Genomic DNA, 15115 nt, shown 5'->3' on the forward strand with positions numbered 1-15115 from the left:
GGCTCTTTCTGCCTCTGTCTCACCTGGCGTGGGTGCGTGCGAGTGCCTGTCCGTGTGCCTGGCTGTCGCTCGTCCGCTCTCTCAGGAAGGTCCTGTGCTGGGCCCGTGGCGTGGGGGCAGGGCGGGCCTCGGTTGGGGGACAGGGTGAGGCTGAGGCCCTCCAGGGGGTTTGCACAGCCGGCAGGATGGGCGCCTGGGACCCCGGCTGGGCTTCTGCTAAGCCCGCAGGAGGCTCCGGGAACCGCGGCCCCGGGCCGACGCCCTGCTCGTCCGGAGCCACGTGACCCTGAGCAGCGATCGGGATGGTTTGGGGCGGCGGTGGGGGGGCACCGAGACGTCCTCCCCGCTCAAGCCACCCCCCTCCCCAACCCCCGCCAGAGCTCCCGCAGCCTCGCCAGGCCGCTTGGGGTCCGGGAAGCGCCCCGGGCCTGGTCAGGCGGGTGCTGGCCGGGGGTGGCGTCGGCTGGTCTCCCAGCTGCAGGGCCTGTCCCAGTTTTTCCCATCAGTTTCAACAGTGACGGTCACCCCACATTATGAGTCATCTAGATTTCTCACTGACACCCCTGTTAGGGAGTGGCTTTTTAGAGAGATAGGGAAGGTCACTTGGGGGATGTTAGTCATGAGAGAAAATAAGGGCTCAGGTGGGATTGCAGATGTCATCCAGGGGGTAAATAGAGACAGTTGTTGCTGGTACCAAGACATGAAGTTTTTTTTCCCCCTTTTCCCAAAAGGCCATATTACGACCACATGGGGGCGCTGAGTAACAGCCCATAGCTCGGCAGGAAGGGTGGGCCTTTGATATTGATACCCTGGGATGGGTTGGACATACCCCCAACCTTTGTCATTAATGCAGATGCAGCCCGGGCTGCTTAGGTTGAGTTGAGAAGCAGTGTGGTTTGCAAGTGAACATGCCTCGTTTAGGGAGAGATCAATAGTCATACAGGGAGATATGATTAGAAAGAGGAAGAACATCATATGATGCATTTTACTTATCTGAGGCAGGATTGATGGGGTTCTGTTTGAACAAGAGCCTGAGATCTTCAACAGGTTCACAGGAATAGCTGTCCTCTGGCTTTGGAGTCTCAGTTTCTGTCTCCCCCTCCTGTAGGCCATAGGGTTTTATTCTAGAATTGTGGACCCAGGCAGATAGACCCTTCACTTTTACAGCAGTTGAAGTCACTAGAACAACCTGATATGGCCCTGTCCATTTCTCTGACAGCTGGTTTGGACTCCCTTTTTCTTGCCAGGTCTTTACTGATACTTGATCCCCTGGCTTTACCTGGGGATTTTTCAAGTCTTCCTGTGGTTTGTTCTCCATACCGTTGGAGTTCTTGCGGAAACCTTCCCAGGTCAATTATATGTTTTAAGAGTGTATTGGCATCCTCGTCAAAAAACAAATCAGAAGTTAAGAATGGCCGTCCATACATCATTTCATAAGGACTTAACAATAGTGGCCGTTTGGGGGATGTCCGTTTCCTCACGAGGGCTATGGGCAGCATATGTGTCCACTTATTATGTCTTTCTTGACATAGCTTAGCCAGAGCCCTTTTAAGAGTCTGATTGTCTCTCTCTACCTTTCCTGAAGCTTGAGGCCTCCAGGATGAGCGGAGCCGGTATTTTATGCCTAAGCATGCGGCTATGTTATGGGGTATCGTGGCTGTAAGTAAGGGCCCGTTGTCACTCTGAAGTGACCGAGGCAGCCCAAACCTAGGCACTATCTCCTTCAGCAGAGCTTTACAGACTTCTGTAGCTCTCTCTGTCTCAGTAGGGAACGTTTCGAACCATCCTGTGAATGTGTCAATAAAGACTAGCAAGTAAGAAAACACTTGGGTCTTGGGCATGGCTGTAAATTCTACTTGCCAGTCCGCTCCTGGGTATGATCCCCAATGTTGGACAGGTGTAATTAGAGGAGGTCTGGTTTTTGGGTTATTTTTTAGACAGGTGTCACAATTTTGTGTCACCTGTTTAACAACTTTAGCTAACTGCGGATGAGAGAGAATAGGCTAAAGCATGATTTCTAGATTATATTTTCCAAAATGGGCGCTCTTATGTAAGGAGTTAGTAATGTTTTAAACCTGACAAACAGGGAGTATTATTTGGGCCTGATCAGGCTGAAACCACCCATGTGACCCAATCTCCCAGCCCCGCTCAGCATATCGGGAATGTCCCCCTGGGGTAAAATCTGGAGTCAGGGTTTCCTTGGGGAAAAGGGGACAGATAGCAGTGGCAGAGGTAGCTTCCCTGGCAGCTCGTCCTGCCTCTTGATCAGCTTTCCTATTTCCCTGAGCCTCTTTTTCTTGCCCCTTTTGGTGACTCTTGCAGTGGAGGACAGCTAATTTTGCAGGAAGTTTGACTGCCTCCAGGAGCCTGAGAATGAGCTCTTTGCGTTTAATAGCAGAGCTTCGGGCACTGAGCATTCCTCTTTCTTTCCAAATTGCTGCACGTGCAGGTAGAATGAGGAAAGCATACTTAGAGTCCATACACACATTAATCCTCTTTCCTTCTCCTAACTCCAAAGCTCTTGTCAGGGCAAAAAGTTCAGCTTTCTGGGCTGAGGAGTCTGGGGGAAGAGACCCACTTTCCTTAGTTTCTTCCAGGCTCGCTACAGCATATCCTGCTTTCCTCTCTCCCTTTTCTACAAAACTGCTGCCATCTGTGTGCCAGTTTTCCTCTGGGTCAGATAAAGGTGTCTCTGATAGGTCCCGGCGAGAGGAGTATAACTCGTCTGTGATTTGTATGCATTGGTGATCCAGAGGGGAGGTAGGGGGATCTGGCAGTAAGGTTGCTGGATTTAAAGTCTGGCAGATCCTCAACTTTATTTCTGGAGTGTCAAGGAGGAGGGCTTGGTATTGGGTGATCCTTCCCCCTGTCATCCACCTGCCCCCTTTCGTTTCCAAGACTGCTTGCACCCGGTGAGGCGTATACACTGTGGTGGGCTGACCCAGGGACAGCTTAGATGCCTCCTTAACCATAAGAGCGGTGGCTGCTACTGCCCGGAGGCAAGTGGGCCACCCTCTGGCCACCTCATCTAGTTATTTTGAGAGATATGCCACAGGTTGTAATACGGGCCCCATCATCTGCTCTAACACCCCAATAGCAGTTCCTGTCCTTCCAGAGACATAGAGTCAAAAAGGCTTCTCCAGGTTAGGGAGGCCTAAAGCTGGGGCTGTAGTGATGTACTCTTTTAGGGTATTAAAGGCCACCTTGCAGGTCTCATGCCAGTCGAGTGGCTCTTCCTCTTTCCCCCTTAAATTTTCATATAGGGGTCTGGCCAGATTGCCATAATTAGGAATCCAGATCCTGCAAAACCCAGTCCTTCCTAAAAATCCCCTAAGCTGTTGTTTTCTTTGGGGGTACGGGGTATTTAAGATGAGGGATCGCCCCTCGGGGTCAGGCATTCTTTTTCTCTCCGTAATTATAAATCCAAGGTATGTTACTTGGGTTAAGCTAATCTGAGCCTACTTGGGGGATACTCGATAACCCTTTTCATACAGGAAAGTTAGCGTTTTAAATAGTGTCCATGTGAGAGCTGGTAAAATCTGGCCTAGCTATGAGCAAGTCATCCACATACTGTATTAGACTACTGTTTGTTAAAGTTAATTCCCTTAGTTCTCTCCCCGAGGAAGTCCCGAAGATATGAGGGCTGTCCCTAAACCCTTGGGGTAGTCGAGTCCAGTCGAGAGCTGTATGGTCTCTCTTGTTTCCAAGTCCCGCCACTCGGAAGAAAAGAGTTTTGCGATACAGGATGGAGAGGAATGCAAAAGAAAGCACTTTTAAGGTCCAAGACTGAGAAGTATTTCGCATTTCCTGGGACTTGGGATAGGAGGGTATATGGGTTTGGGACTATGGGGTGGATGGGAACCACAGCTTCATTAACAGCTCTTAGATCCTGGACGAATCGGTAAGATCCATCTGGTTTTTGAACGGGCAAGATTCGGGTGTTGCAGGGGGACTCACAGCTGATTCGAGTTCCAGTATCTCGGTATTTGTTAACTAATGGTCTAAGACCCTCAAGAGCTACTGGTTTTAAGGGATATTGTCCTTTCCAGGGCTAGGGAGCATTTGGTCTCAGAGAAATCTTTACTGGTGGAACATTTATGGCTATACCAGGGCTGGAGACATCCCACAACTGGGGATTGACCTCATCTAGACAAGGGACAGACTCCTCCTTTTCTACCTCTGACTGTAAATATTCAGACATAAGCAAAGAAAATTATCGACTTCTACCTTTGTGTCCCCAAGTCACTCTGGTTTGGAGGCGAAAGTATAATTCTCACCATGGAAAATTTGGAAGCTGTAAACATGAAAAATTTAAAGAGTCACGCAGAGGCTAGTCACTCTAAGCTAACCCCTAAGACATTTATTGACTGATTTCTAGCTTCTCTTCTTTAACCTTTTTTATCTACAGTTATCCTGTGTGTTCCTTTTAGTTAGGGATTCATTTTTAGACTATCCTGACTCTTCCACTACGTTCCAGTTTTGGGTCTGATACACTTAGAGATGTGCCAAGTGCTTCCTGAATACTATAGAACATATTTTATGTTTAAAATAATTCCATGCTTATGTAGTGCGTCAATGATTTTAAGTTTATTTGTTACACATTTCAATGTAAAAGTCAATGTGTGAACTAACATATTCACGACTTGGAAAAGTTGGCATTTTTTTGTTGTGTGTTTGAACTCCTCACCCGACCAAAGGTCATGGAGAGGTCTATTGTTTTTCTAAAATGGTTATAGTGTTGTTTATTTTCTGGTAATTGAATTAGGGTGTGAGTTGCAAAGCTTGTGTTTCTGTTCATTTCATTCCATCTGTTCGGGTTTCTTTCTCTCTCCTGAGTCAAACAGTAATTTCCCATTGGTTGTCCAGTTACCAAGGTTGGTGTCCATGCATCCGTGCTGGTCTCTCCATACATGACCGGGTGTCCTGTGAAACACTAAGCTTAATTTATTTGGAAATGACCTAGCTGTTCAATACACTGTCATCTCTCAGTTGAGCAGAGGGAGAGAAATTCAAGTGACAAAACTCCAGAGAAGCGAGTGTCAGAGCGCCCCGGCGTTGCATGCGTGCAGGGGGTTGGAAGGGGGCGGTGCGTGGAGCGCGGAATCTCAGGTGTCCTCCCACCCTGGGCCTCTCCAGGTCCGCCGCTGCTCAGTGGCCTCCCCCCGCCCCCATCGCTTTGGCTGCTCAGGGCCGGGTGGTCTCTGCAGCTGCCCGGCATCCTTCCCGAGGCCCCCCCTGCCCACACGCTGTCTTCCAGTCTCTCTCTGAACCCTCGACTCTCTCTGCCTCTGTCTCACCTGGCGTGGGTGCTTGCGACTGCCTGTCCGTGTCCCTGGCTGTCGCTCGTCTGCTCTCCCAGGAAGGTCCTGTGCTGGGCCCGCGGCATGGGGGCAGGGCGGGCCTCGGTAGGGCGAAAAGACGGGGCTGAGGCGCTCCAGGGGGTTTGCGCAGCCGGCAGGATGGGCGCCTGGGGCCCCGGCTGGGCTGCCCCTAAGCCCCTGGAGGCTCCGGGGACTGCAGACCAGGCCGAAGCCCCGCTCTTCCGGAGCCACCTGACTCTGAGCAGCGAACGGGATGGTGGGTGACAGGGGGTGAGGGGGCACTGAGATGTCCTCGCTGCTCTGCCCACCCCCCCTCCCCCCACCCCAGGTTCCGCAGGCACGCCAGGCCCCGGCCGGCCGGGCCAAACTGGTGCTGGCCTGGGCTCGCGATGTTCGGAGCGGGGGCGCACTCCGCTGCCCGCCGAGCTGCAGGCTCTGGCTGGCCGGAGTCCAGTCGCGGGTCGTGCGGCTCAAGTGCAGCGTGCCCGCTTGAGAACTGCAGCCCCATGCCGGACCGGCAGGTCAGACCGCAAGGGAGGCGCAACGCGGGGCTCCTGGGGCGCCTGGCAGCCGCCTCGGTCTAAGGCCATACCACCCTGAATGTGCCCTCTCTCCTCTGATCTGGGAAACTGAGCAGGGTCGGGCCTGGTCAGTACTTGGATGGGAGACCGCCTAGTAGTTAGGCGATTTTTTTTGATTTTTCTGAATGCCTACTTCAGAAAGTTAGAATCGGATGACTTCACACAGTAAAACGAATCATATTTTCATACATAATCTTAAGAATCCAGCAGCTGGTCATTCTTTTTCCTGTCCTAACACAGCTAACTTGAAATCAGTTGTAGTAAGTTCTACTGACTTAAGACCCTCATCCCTATGGGAAGATATATAGGAAAACCCATAATATATCTAAATAAACATGAAAGATACAATGATGAGAAAGAAAAAAATTTCTCAGTGACATCTTAGTTGGTATCGGAAACACGATGATTATGAAAGCACAGCCCATAATCAAGTCCAGGCCATGGAAGCCTGTGACTGTCACTGAGTGTTGACTTCCCTTTCAGCTGAGGTCGTAAAATGTGCTTTGTAAAATTCTGAGGTTTGAAGCACTTGTAACCTCCCGAAGAGACTGCAATCAGAAGGGTTTCTAGAATATCGTGACGCTGTGGTGAGCTCAAGCAATATATACTCCAGAGGACGGAAGACAGACATGTTGGGAAGTGGGGATGACTTCTACTGCACTTAGGGAGGAAGGGCATGTACAAGTGGAGAAGCAACACCTCAGTGATGGAATCTTTAAAGACTCCACACATGGAGAAGGAAATGGCAACCCACTCCAGTATTCTTGCCTGGAAAAATCCATGGGCAGAGGAGTCTGGCGGGCTGAAGTCCACGGGATTCCATGACTGACCGTGTGTGCACGAGGGTGGAGGGAGACGGGTTGGTAGCAAGAAACTGGTAGAAGTAAAAATAAGAAAAAATATAAAATAAAGACTCGATAAATATGACAACGACTTGTAGGAATAAACCTTCAGAAGTGCCTTCTCAGACCTCCCGTCAGAATCACAAGCGTAAAAAAGACACTGAGTTTTCACGGTCTCACACAAAATTAGACTGGCTTATGACAATGGGCAGAGAGGCTCCTCTAAGACATCGGGGCTGGGCTTTACTGGAGGATGCACATCGATTGAGTGCATGGCTGTGTGTTATGGAAATATGTCTTACTGGCAGGGCGAAGGCATCTTCTTGAAGAACTCAGCAAATAACACCACAAATTCACGGAACTTGTCTACAATGACAATAGCTGATTTCGTGATGGCTACTGCTTGGCAGAGCTGGGATTGCCTCTGCCATTAAGTACCTTAGTGGCCAGCTGTGATAGTAGCCATTACTTTCTCACTTAGAAACTTGCCATGTGCACTAGCACAAGAACAGTGAAAGCTCCTCAGAGAAGCAAGTCAGGCAGACATGCTTCTGTTTTCTCACAGAAGCTGCTTATGACCGGCCCTGCTCACAGACAGATTGCTAATTCCAAATCGATAGAAAGTTATGCAGATATTCTTTAGCTACTGAGCCACCAGGGAAGCCCTACTAGCTCAGTTGCTAAAGAATCTGCCTGCAACGCAGGAGACCCTGCTTTGAGTCCTGGGTCGGGAAGATCCCCTGGAGAAGAGATAGGCTACCCACACCAGTATTCTGGCCTAGAGAATTTCATGGACTGTATAGTCCTTAGGGCCGCAAAGAGTCAGGCACGAACTGAGCCACTTTCACCTGCACATGCAGATATCACTTAAAAAAAAAATGTGGTAACAGATCTAGGACCTCTGTCAAACTCATGAGTGAGTACTATAAATATACAGAATCAGCTTTGTCCTGCATAGTTACTACCATCCTGTATTTGCTTTGAGAGGAGTTGAGCTACTCTTGGTACAGAGGAATGATTCTTTACCAACTGAGCCACAAGGGAAGCCCACTAATACTGGAGTGGGTAGCCTATCCTTTCTCCAGCAGATCTTCCTGACCCAGGAACTGAACCAGGGTGTCCTGCCTGATTAACACATATTGGGAAAAATCGGTGAGTGGGCAGATCTAGGGACATTGATTGGTAAAATCAGTTTTCCTTGTCTAGATGGCTAGCGGACGCGAAAGAAATGTTGGTGTGGATTTAAAAAATTCTTCTGATACTATACAAAAAATTTACTAGTTCTCTGCAGAAGTGTTTAATGAAGCACAGATATTCTCATTAGATTGCTTTGGTCATATCCGTCTTATCCACATTTATTTTTTAAAATCACATAGAGTGGCTTCAATCACTTGAAGAAACGACAAAAGGTTTCTTTGATCTCCATTCTATACTGGATCGAGAGAAGGCAGTTGATCGGCATGATGCAGGATCTCAAGATGTTTTTGGCAAAAACTTGACTAGTCTGTTAAATGATATGGAAGAATGAATTAAGGATGGCAGCACGAAACAGAAGGCCATGCTATAAGTACACAAGACCTTGTTTGGTAAGTCCAAACATGACTTTTTCTTTCAATTGAAGGATAGTTGCTTTACAGAATTTTGTTGCCGAACATCAACGTGAATGAGCCACAGGTGTACATATGTCTCCTCCCTCCTGAACCTCTCTCCGGTCTCCTCCTCCTCATTCCACCCCTCTAGCTTGTTGCAGAGCCCCTGTTTGAGTCCCCTGAGTCATACAGCAAATTGCATTGGCATCTCTTTTAACGTATGGTACTATGTTTCCATGTTCCTCTGCATTCATCTCACCCTCTCCTTCCTCCCCCCTGCCCGTGTCCATAAGTCTGTTCTGTACATCTGTGACTCCTTGGCTGCCCTGCAAATAATTTCATCAGTACCACCTTTAGTTCAAGCATTTCTTCCCCCCCCCCCCCAAGCATTTCTTATTTCTTATTCCACTCTTACTGTCTTTAGTGTGAGACTAATTTCTAAACTGATATGAAAGTATTATTCTCAGCATGGAAAATTTGGAAGATGCAAACATGAAAAATTTAAAAAGTAACGCAGAGGCTAGTCACTCTAGGCTAACCCCTAAAACATTTATTGACTGATTTCTAGCTTCTCTTCTTTAACCTTTTTGATCTACGTAATCCTGTGTATTCCTTTTAGTTAGGGATTCATTTTTAGATTATCCTGACTCTTCCATTAACTTCCAGTTTGGGGTCTGATACACTTACAGATGTGCCAAGTGCTTCCTGAATACTATAGAACATATCTTATGTTTTAAATCCTTCATGAGTATGTAGTGAGTCAATGATTTTAAGTTTATTTGTTACACATTTCAATGTAAAATCAATGCGTGAACTAACATATTCTCGATTTGGAAAAGGTGGCTTTTTTTGTTGTGTCTAAGAATTCCTCACCGGACCAAAGGTCATGGAGAGGTCTATTGTTTTCTAAAATGGTTATAGTGTTGTTGTTTTTTTCGGTAATTGAATTGGGGTGTGAGTTGCAAAGTTTGTGTTTCTGTTCATTTTTTTCATCTGTTCGGGTTTCTTTCTCTCTCCTGAGTCAGACAGTAATTTTCCATTGGTTGTCCAGTTACCAAGGTTGGTGTCCATGCATCCGTGCTGGTCTCTGCATTCATGTCCGGGTGTCCTGTGAAACACTAAGCTTAATTTATTTGGAAATGACCTAGCTGTGCAATATACTGTCATCACTCAGTTGAGCACAGGATAGAAATTCAGGTGATCAAACTCCGGAGAAGCTTTCGTTGGAGAGGGGCGTGCGTTCAGGTGGTTGGGGTTGGAGGGGCGCGGACCGCGGATATCTCAGGTGCCCTCCCAACCTGGGCCTCTGCAAGCCTGCCTCTGCTCGGCAGCCTCCCCCCGCCCCCATCGCGTTTGCTGCTCAGGGCCGGGTGGTCTCTGCAGCTGCCCGGCATCCTGCCCGAAGCCCCCCCTGCCCACACGCTGTCTTCTGGTGTCTCTCTGAACCCTCATCTCTTTCTGCCTCTGTCTCACCTGACATGGGTGCGTGTGAGTGCCTGTCCGTGTGCCTGGCTGTCGCTCGTCCGCTCTCTCTGGAAGGTCCTGTGCTGGGCCCGTGGCGTGGGGGCAGGGCGGGCCTCGGTTTGGGGACAGGGCGGGGCTGAGGCACTCCAGGGGGTTTGCACAGCCGGCAGGATGGGCGCCTGTGGCCCCGGCTGGGCTGCCCCTAAGCCCGCAGGAGGCTCCGGGGACCGCGGCCCCAGACCGACGCCCCGCTCGTCCGGATCCACGTGACCCTGAGCAGCGAACGGGATGGTGGGGGGTCGGGGGTTGAGGGGCACCGAGACGTCTTTCCCGCTCAAGCCACCCCCCTCCCCAAACCCCGCCAGAGCTCCCGCAGCCTCGCCAGGCCGCTCGGTGTCCGGGAAGCGCCCCGGGCCGGGCCAGGCGCGTGCTGGCCGGGGGTGGCGTCGGCTGGTCTCCCAGCTGTAGGGCCTGTCCCGGTTTTTCCCATCAGTTTCAACAGTGACGGTCACCCCACATTGTGAGTCGTCTAGATTTCTCATTGACACCCCTGTTAGGGAGTGGCTTTTTAGAGAGATATGGAAGGTCACTTGGGGGATGTTAGTCATGAGAGAAAATAAGGGCTCAGGTCGGATTGCAGATGTCATCCAGGGGGTAAATAGAGACAGTTGTTGCTGGTACCAAGACATGAAGTTTTTTTTCCCCCTTTCCCCAAAAGGCCATATTACGACCACATGGGGGCGCTGAGTAACAGCCCATAGCTCGGCTGGAAGGGTGGGCCTTTGATATTGATACCCTGGGATGGGTTGGACATACCCCCAACCTTTGTCATTAATGCAGATGCAGTCCGGGCTGGTTAGGTTGAGTTGAGAAGCAGTGTGGTTTGCAAGTGAACATGCCTCGTTTAGGGAGAGATCAATAGCCATACAGGGAGATTTGATTAGAAAGAGGAAGAACATCATATGATGCATTTTACTTATCTGAGGCAGGATTGATGGGGTTCTGCTTGAACAAGAGCCTGAGATCTTCAACAGGTTCACAGGAATAGCTGTCCTCTGGCTTTGGAGTCTCAGTTTCTGTCTCCCCCTCCTGTAGGCAATAGGGTTTTATTCTAGAATTGTGGACCCAGGCAGATAGACCCTTCACTTTTACAGCAGTTGAAGTCACTAGAACAACCTGATATGGCCCTGTCCATTTCTCAGACAGCTGGTTTGGACTCCCTTTTTCTTGCCAGGTCTTTACTGATACTTGATCCCCTGGCTTTACCTGGGGATTTTTCAAGTCTTCCTGTGGTTTGTTCTCCATACCGTTGGAGTTCTTGCTGAAACCTTCCCAGGTCAATTATATGTTTTAAGAGTGTATTGGCATCCTCGTCAAGAAACAAATCAGAAGTTCACAATGGTCGTCCATACATCATTTCATAAGGACTTAACAATAGTGGCCGTTTGGGGGATGTCCGTAGCCTCATGAGGGCTATGGGCAGCATATGTGTCCACTTATTATGTGTTTCTGACATAGCTTAGCCAGAGCCCTTTTAAGAGTCTGGTTGGCTCTCTCTACCTTTCCTGACGCTTGAGGCCTCCAGGATGAGCGGAGCTGGTATTTTATGCCTAAGCATGTGGCTAGGTTCTGGGGTATCGTGGCTGTAAGTGAGGGCCCGTTGTCACTCTGAAGTGACCGAGGCAGCCCAAACCTAGGCACTATCTCCTTCAGCAGAGCTTTACAGACTTCTGTAGCTCTCTCAGTCTCAGTAGGGAACGCTTCGATCCATCCTGTGAATGTGTCAATAAAGACTCGCAAGTAAGAAAACCCTTGGGTCTTGGGCATGGCTGTAAATTCTACTTGCCAGTCCGCTCCTGGGTATGATCCCCGATGTTGGACAGGTGTAATTAGAGGAGGTCTGGTTTTTGGGTTATTTTTTAGACAGGTGTCACAATTTTTTGTGACTTGTTTAACAAGCTTAGCTAACTGGGGATGGGAGAGAATAGGCTTAAGCAAGATTTCTAGATTATCTTTTCCAAAATGGGCGCTCTTATGTAAGGAGTTAGTAATGTTTTAAACCTGAGAATCAGGGAGTATTATTTGGGCCTGATCAGGCTGAAACCACCCATGTGACCCAATCTCCCAGCCCCGCTCACCATATCGGGAATGTCCCCCTGGGGTAAAATCTGGAGTCAGGGTTTCCATGGGGAAAAGGGGCAGATAGCAGTGGCAGAGGTAGCTTCCCCGGCAGCTCGTCCTGCCTCTTGATCAGCTTTCCTATTTCCCTGAGCCTCTTTTTCTTGCCCCTTTTGGTGACTCTTGCAGTGGAGGACAGCTAATTTTGCAGGAAGTTTGACTGCCTCCAGGAGCCTGAGAATGAGCTCTTTGTGTTTAATAGCAGAGCTTCGGGCACTGAGCATCCCTCTTTCTTTCCAAATTGCTGCACGGGCAGGCAGAATGAGGAAAGCATACTTAGAGTCCATACACACATTAATCCCCTTTCCTTCTCCTAACTCCAAAGCTCTTGTCAGGGCAAAAAGTTCAGCTTTCTGAGCTGAGGTGTCTGGGGGAAGAGACCCACTTTCCTTAGTTTCTTCCAGGCTTGCTACAGCATATGCTGCTTTCCTCTCTCCCTTTTCTACAAAACTGCTGCCATCTGTGTGCCAGTTTTCCTCTGGGTCAGATAAAGGTGTCTCTGATAGGTCCCGGCGAGAAGAGTATAACTCGTCTGTGATTTGTATGCATTGGTGATCCAGAGGGGAGGTAGGGGGATCTGGCAGTAAGGTTGCTGGATTGAAAGTCTGGCAGACCCTCAACTTTATTTCTGGAGTGTCAAGGAGGAGGGCTTGGTATTGGGTGATCCTTCCTCCTGTCATCCACCTGTCCCCTTTCGTTTCCAAGACTGCTTGCACCCGGTGAGGCGTATACACTGTAGTGGGCTGACCCAGGGTCAGCTTAGATGCCTCCTTAAACATAAAAGCGGTGCCTGCTACTGCCCGGAGGCAAGTGGGCCACCCTCTGGCCACCTCATCTAGTTATTTTGAGAGATAAGCCACAGGTTGTTATACGGGCCCCATCATCTGCTCTAACACCCCAAGAGCAGTTCCTGTCCTTCCAGAAACATAGAGTCTAAAAGGCTTCTCCAGGTTGGGGAGGCCTAAAGCTGGGGCTGTAGTGATGGACTCTTTTAGGGTATTAAAGGCCACCTTGCAGGTCTCATGCCAGTCGAGTGGCTCTTCCTCTTTCCCCCTTAAATTTTCATATAGGGGTCTGGCCAGATTGCCATAATTAGGAATCCAGATCCTGCAAAACCCGGTCCTTCCTAAAAATCCCCTAAGCTGTTGTTTTGTTTGTGGGTACGGGGCATTTAAGATGAGGGATCTCCCCTCGGGGTCAGGCATTCTTTTTCTCTCCGTAATTATAAATCCAAGGTATTTTACTTGGGTTAAGCTAATCTGAGCCTACTTGGGGGATACTCGATAACCCTTTTCATACAGGAAAGTTAGCGTTTTAAATAGTGTCCATTTGAGAGCTGGTAAAATCTGGCCTAGCTATGAGCAAGTCATCCACATACTGTATTAGACTACTGTTTGTTAAAGTTAATTCCCTTAGTTCTCTCCCCGAGGAAGTCCCAAAGATATGAGGGCTGTCCCTAAACCCTTGGGGTAGTCGAGTCCAGTCGAGAGTTGTATGGTCTCTCTTGTTTCCAAGTCCCGCCACTCAAAAGCAAAGAGATTTTGGGATTCAGGATGGAGAGGAATGCAAAAGAAAGCACCTTGAAGGTCCAAGACTGAGAAGTACTTGGCATTTCCTGGGACTTGGGATAGGAGGGTATATGGGTTTGGGACTATGGGGTGGATGGGAACCACAGCTTCATTAACAGCTCTTAGATCCTGGACGAATCGATAAGATCAATCTGGTTTTTGAACGGGCAAGATTGGGGTGTTGCAGGGGGACTCACAGCTGATTCGAGTTCCAGTATCTCGGTATTTGTTAACTAATGGTTTAAGACCCTCAAGAGCTACTGGTTTTAAGGGATATTGTCTTTTCCAGGGCTAGGGAGCACTTGGTCTCAGAGAAATCTTTACTGGTGGAACATTTATGGCTAAACCAGGGCTGGAGACATCCCACACCTGGGGATTGACATCATCTAGACAAGGGACAGACTCCTCCTTTTCTACCTCTGACTGTAAATATTCAGACATAGGCAAAGAAAATTATCGACTCCTACCTTTGTGTCCCCAAGTCACTCTGGTTTGGAGGCGAAAGTATTATTCTCAAAATGGAAAATTTGGAAGCTGCAAACATGAAAAATTTAAAGAGTCACGCAGAGGCTAGTCACTCTAAGCTAACCCCTAAGACATTTATTGACGGATTTCTAGCTTCTCTTCTTTAACCTTTTTTATCTACAGTAATCCTGTGTGTTCCTTTTAGTTAGGGATTCATTTTTAGACTATCCTGACTCTTCCACTACGTTCCAGTTTAGGTCTGATACACTTAGAGATGTGCCAAGTGCTTCCTGAATACTATAGAACATAGTTTATATTTAAAATACTTCCATGCTTATGTAGTGAGTCAATGATTTTAAGTTTATTTGTTACACATTTCAATGTAAAAGTCAATGTGTGAACTAACATATTCACGACGTGGAAAAGTTGGCTTTTTTTTGCTGTGTGTTTGAACTCCTCACCCGACCAAAGGTCATAGAGAGGTCTATTGTTTTTCTAAAATGGTTATAGTGTTGTTTATTTTCTGGTAATTGAATTAGGGTGTGAGTTGCAAAGCCTGTGTTTCTGTTCATTTCATTCCATCTGTTCGGGTTTCTTTCTCTCTCCTGAGTCAGACAGTAATTTCCCATTGGTTGTCCAGTTACCAAGGTTGGTGTCCATCCATCCGTGCTGGTCTCTCCATACATGTCCGGGTGTCCTGTGAAACACTAAGCTTAATTTATTTGGAAATGACCTAGCTGTTCAATACACTGTCATCACTCAGTTGAGCAGAGGGAGAGAAATTCAAGTGACAAAACTCCAGAGAAGCTAGTGTCAGAGCGCCCCGGCGTGGCATGCGTGCAGGGGGTTGGGGGGAGGGGGGCAGGGCGCGGAGCGCGGAGATCTCAGGTGTCCTCCCACCCTGGGCCTCTCCAGGCCCGCCGCTGCTCAGTGGCCTCCCCCCGCCCCCATCGCTTTGGCTGCTCAGGGCCGGGTGGTCTCTGCAGCTGCCCGGCATCCTGCCCGAGGCCCCCCCTGCCCACACGCTGTCTTCCAGTCTCTCTCTGAACCCTCGACTCTTTCTGCCTCTGTCTCACCTGGCGTGGGTGCGTGCGAGTGCCTGTCCGT

This window comes from Muntiacus reevesi, unplaced genomic scaffold (assembly GCF_963930625.1).
Source record: "Muntiacus reevesi unplaced genomic scaffold, mMunRee1.1 SCAFFOLD_38, whole genome shotgun sequence".
Lineage (NCBI taxonomy): Eukaryota > Metazoa > Chordata > Mammalia > Artiodactyla > Cervidae > Muntiacus > Muntiacus reevesi.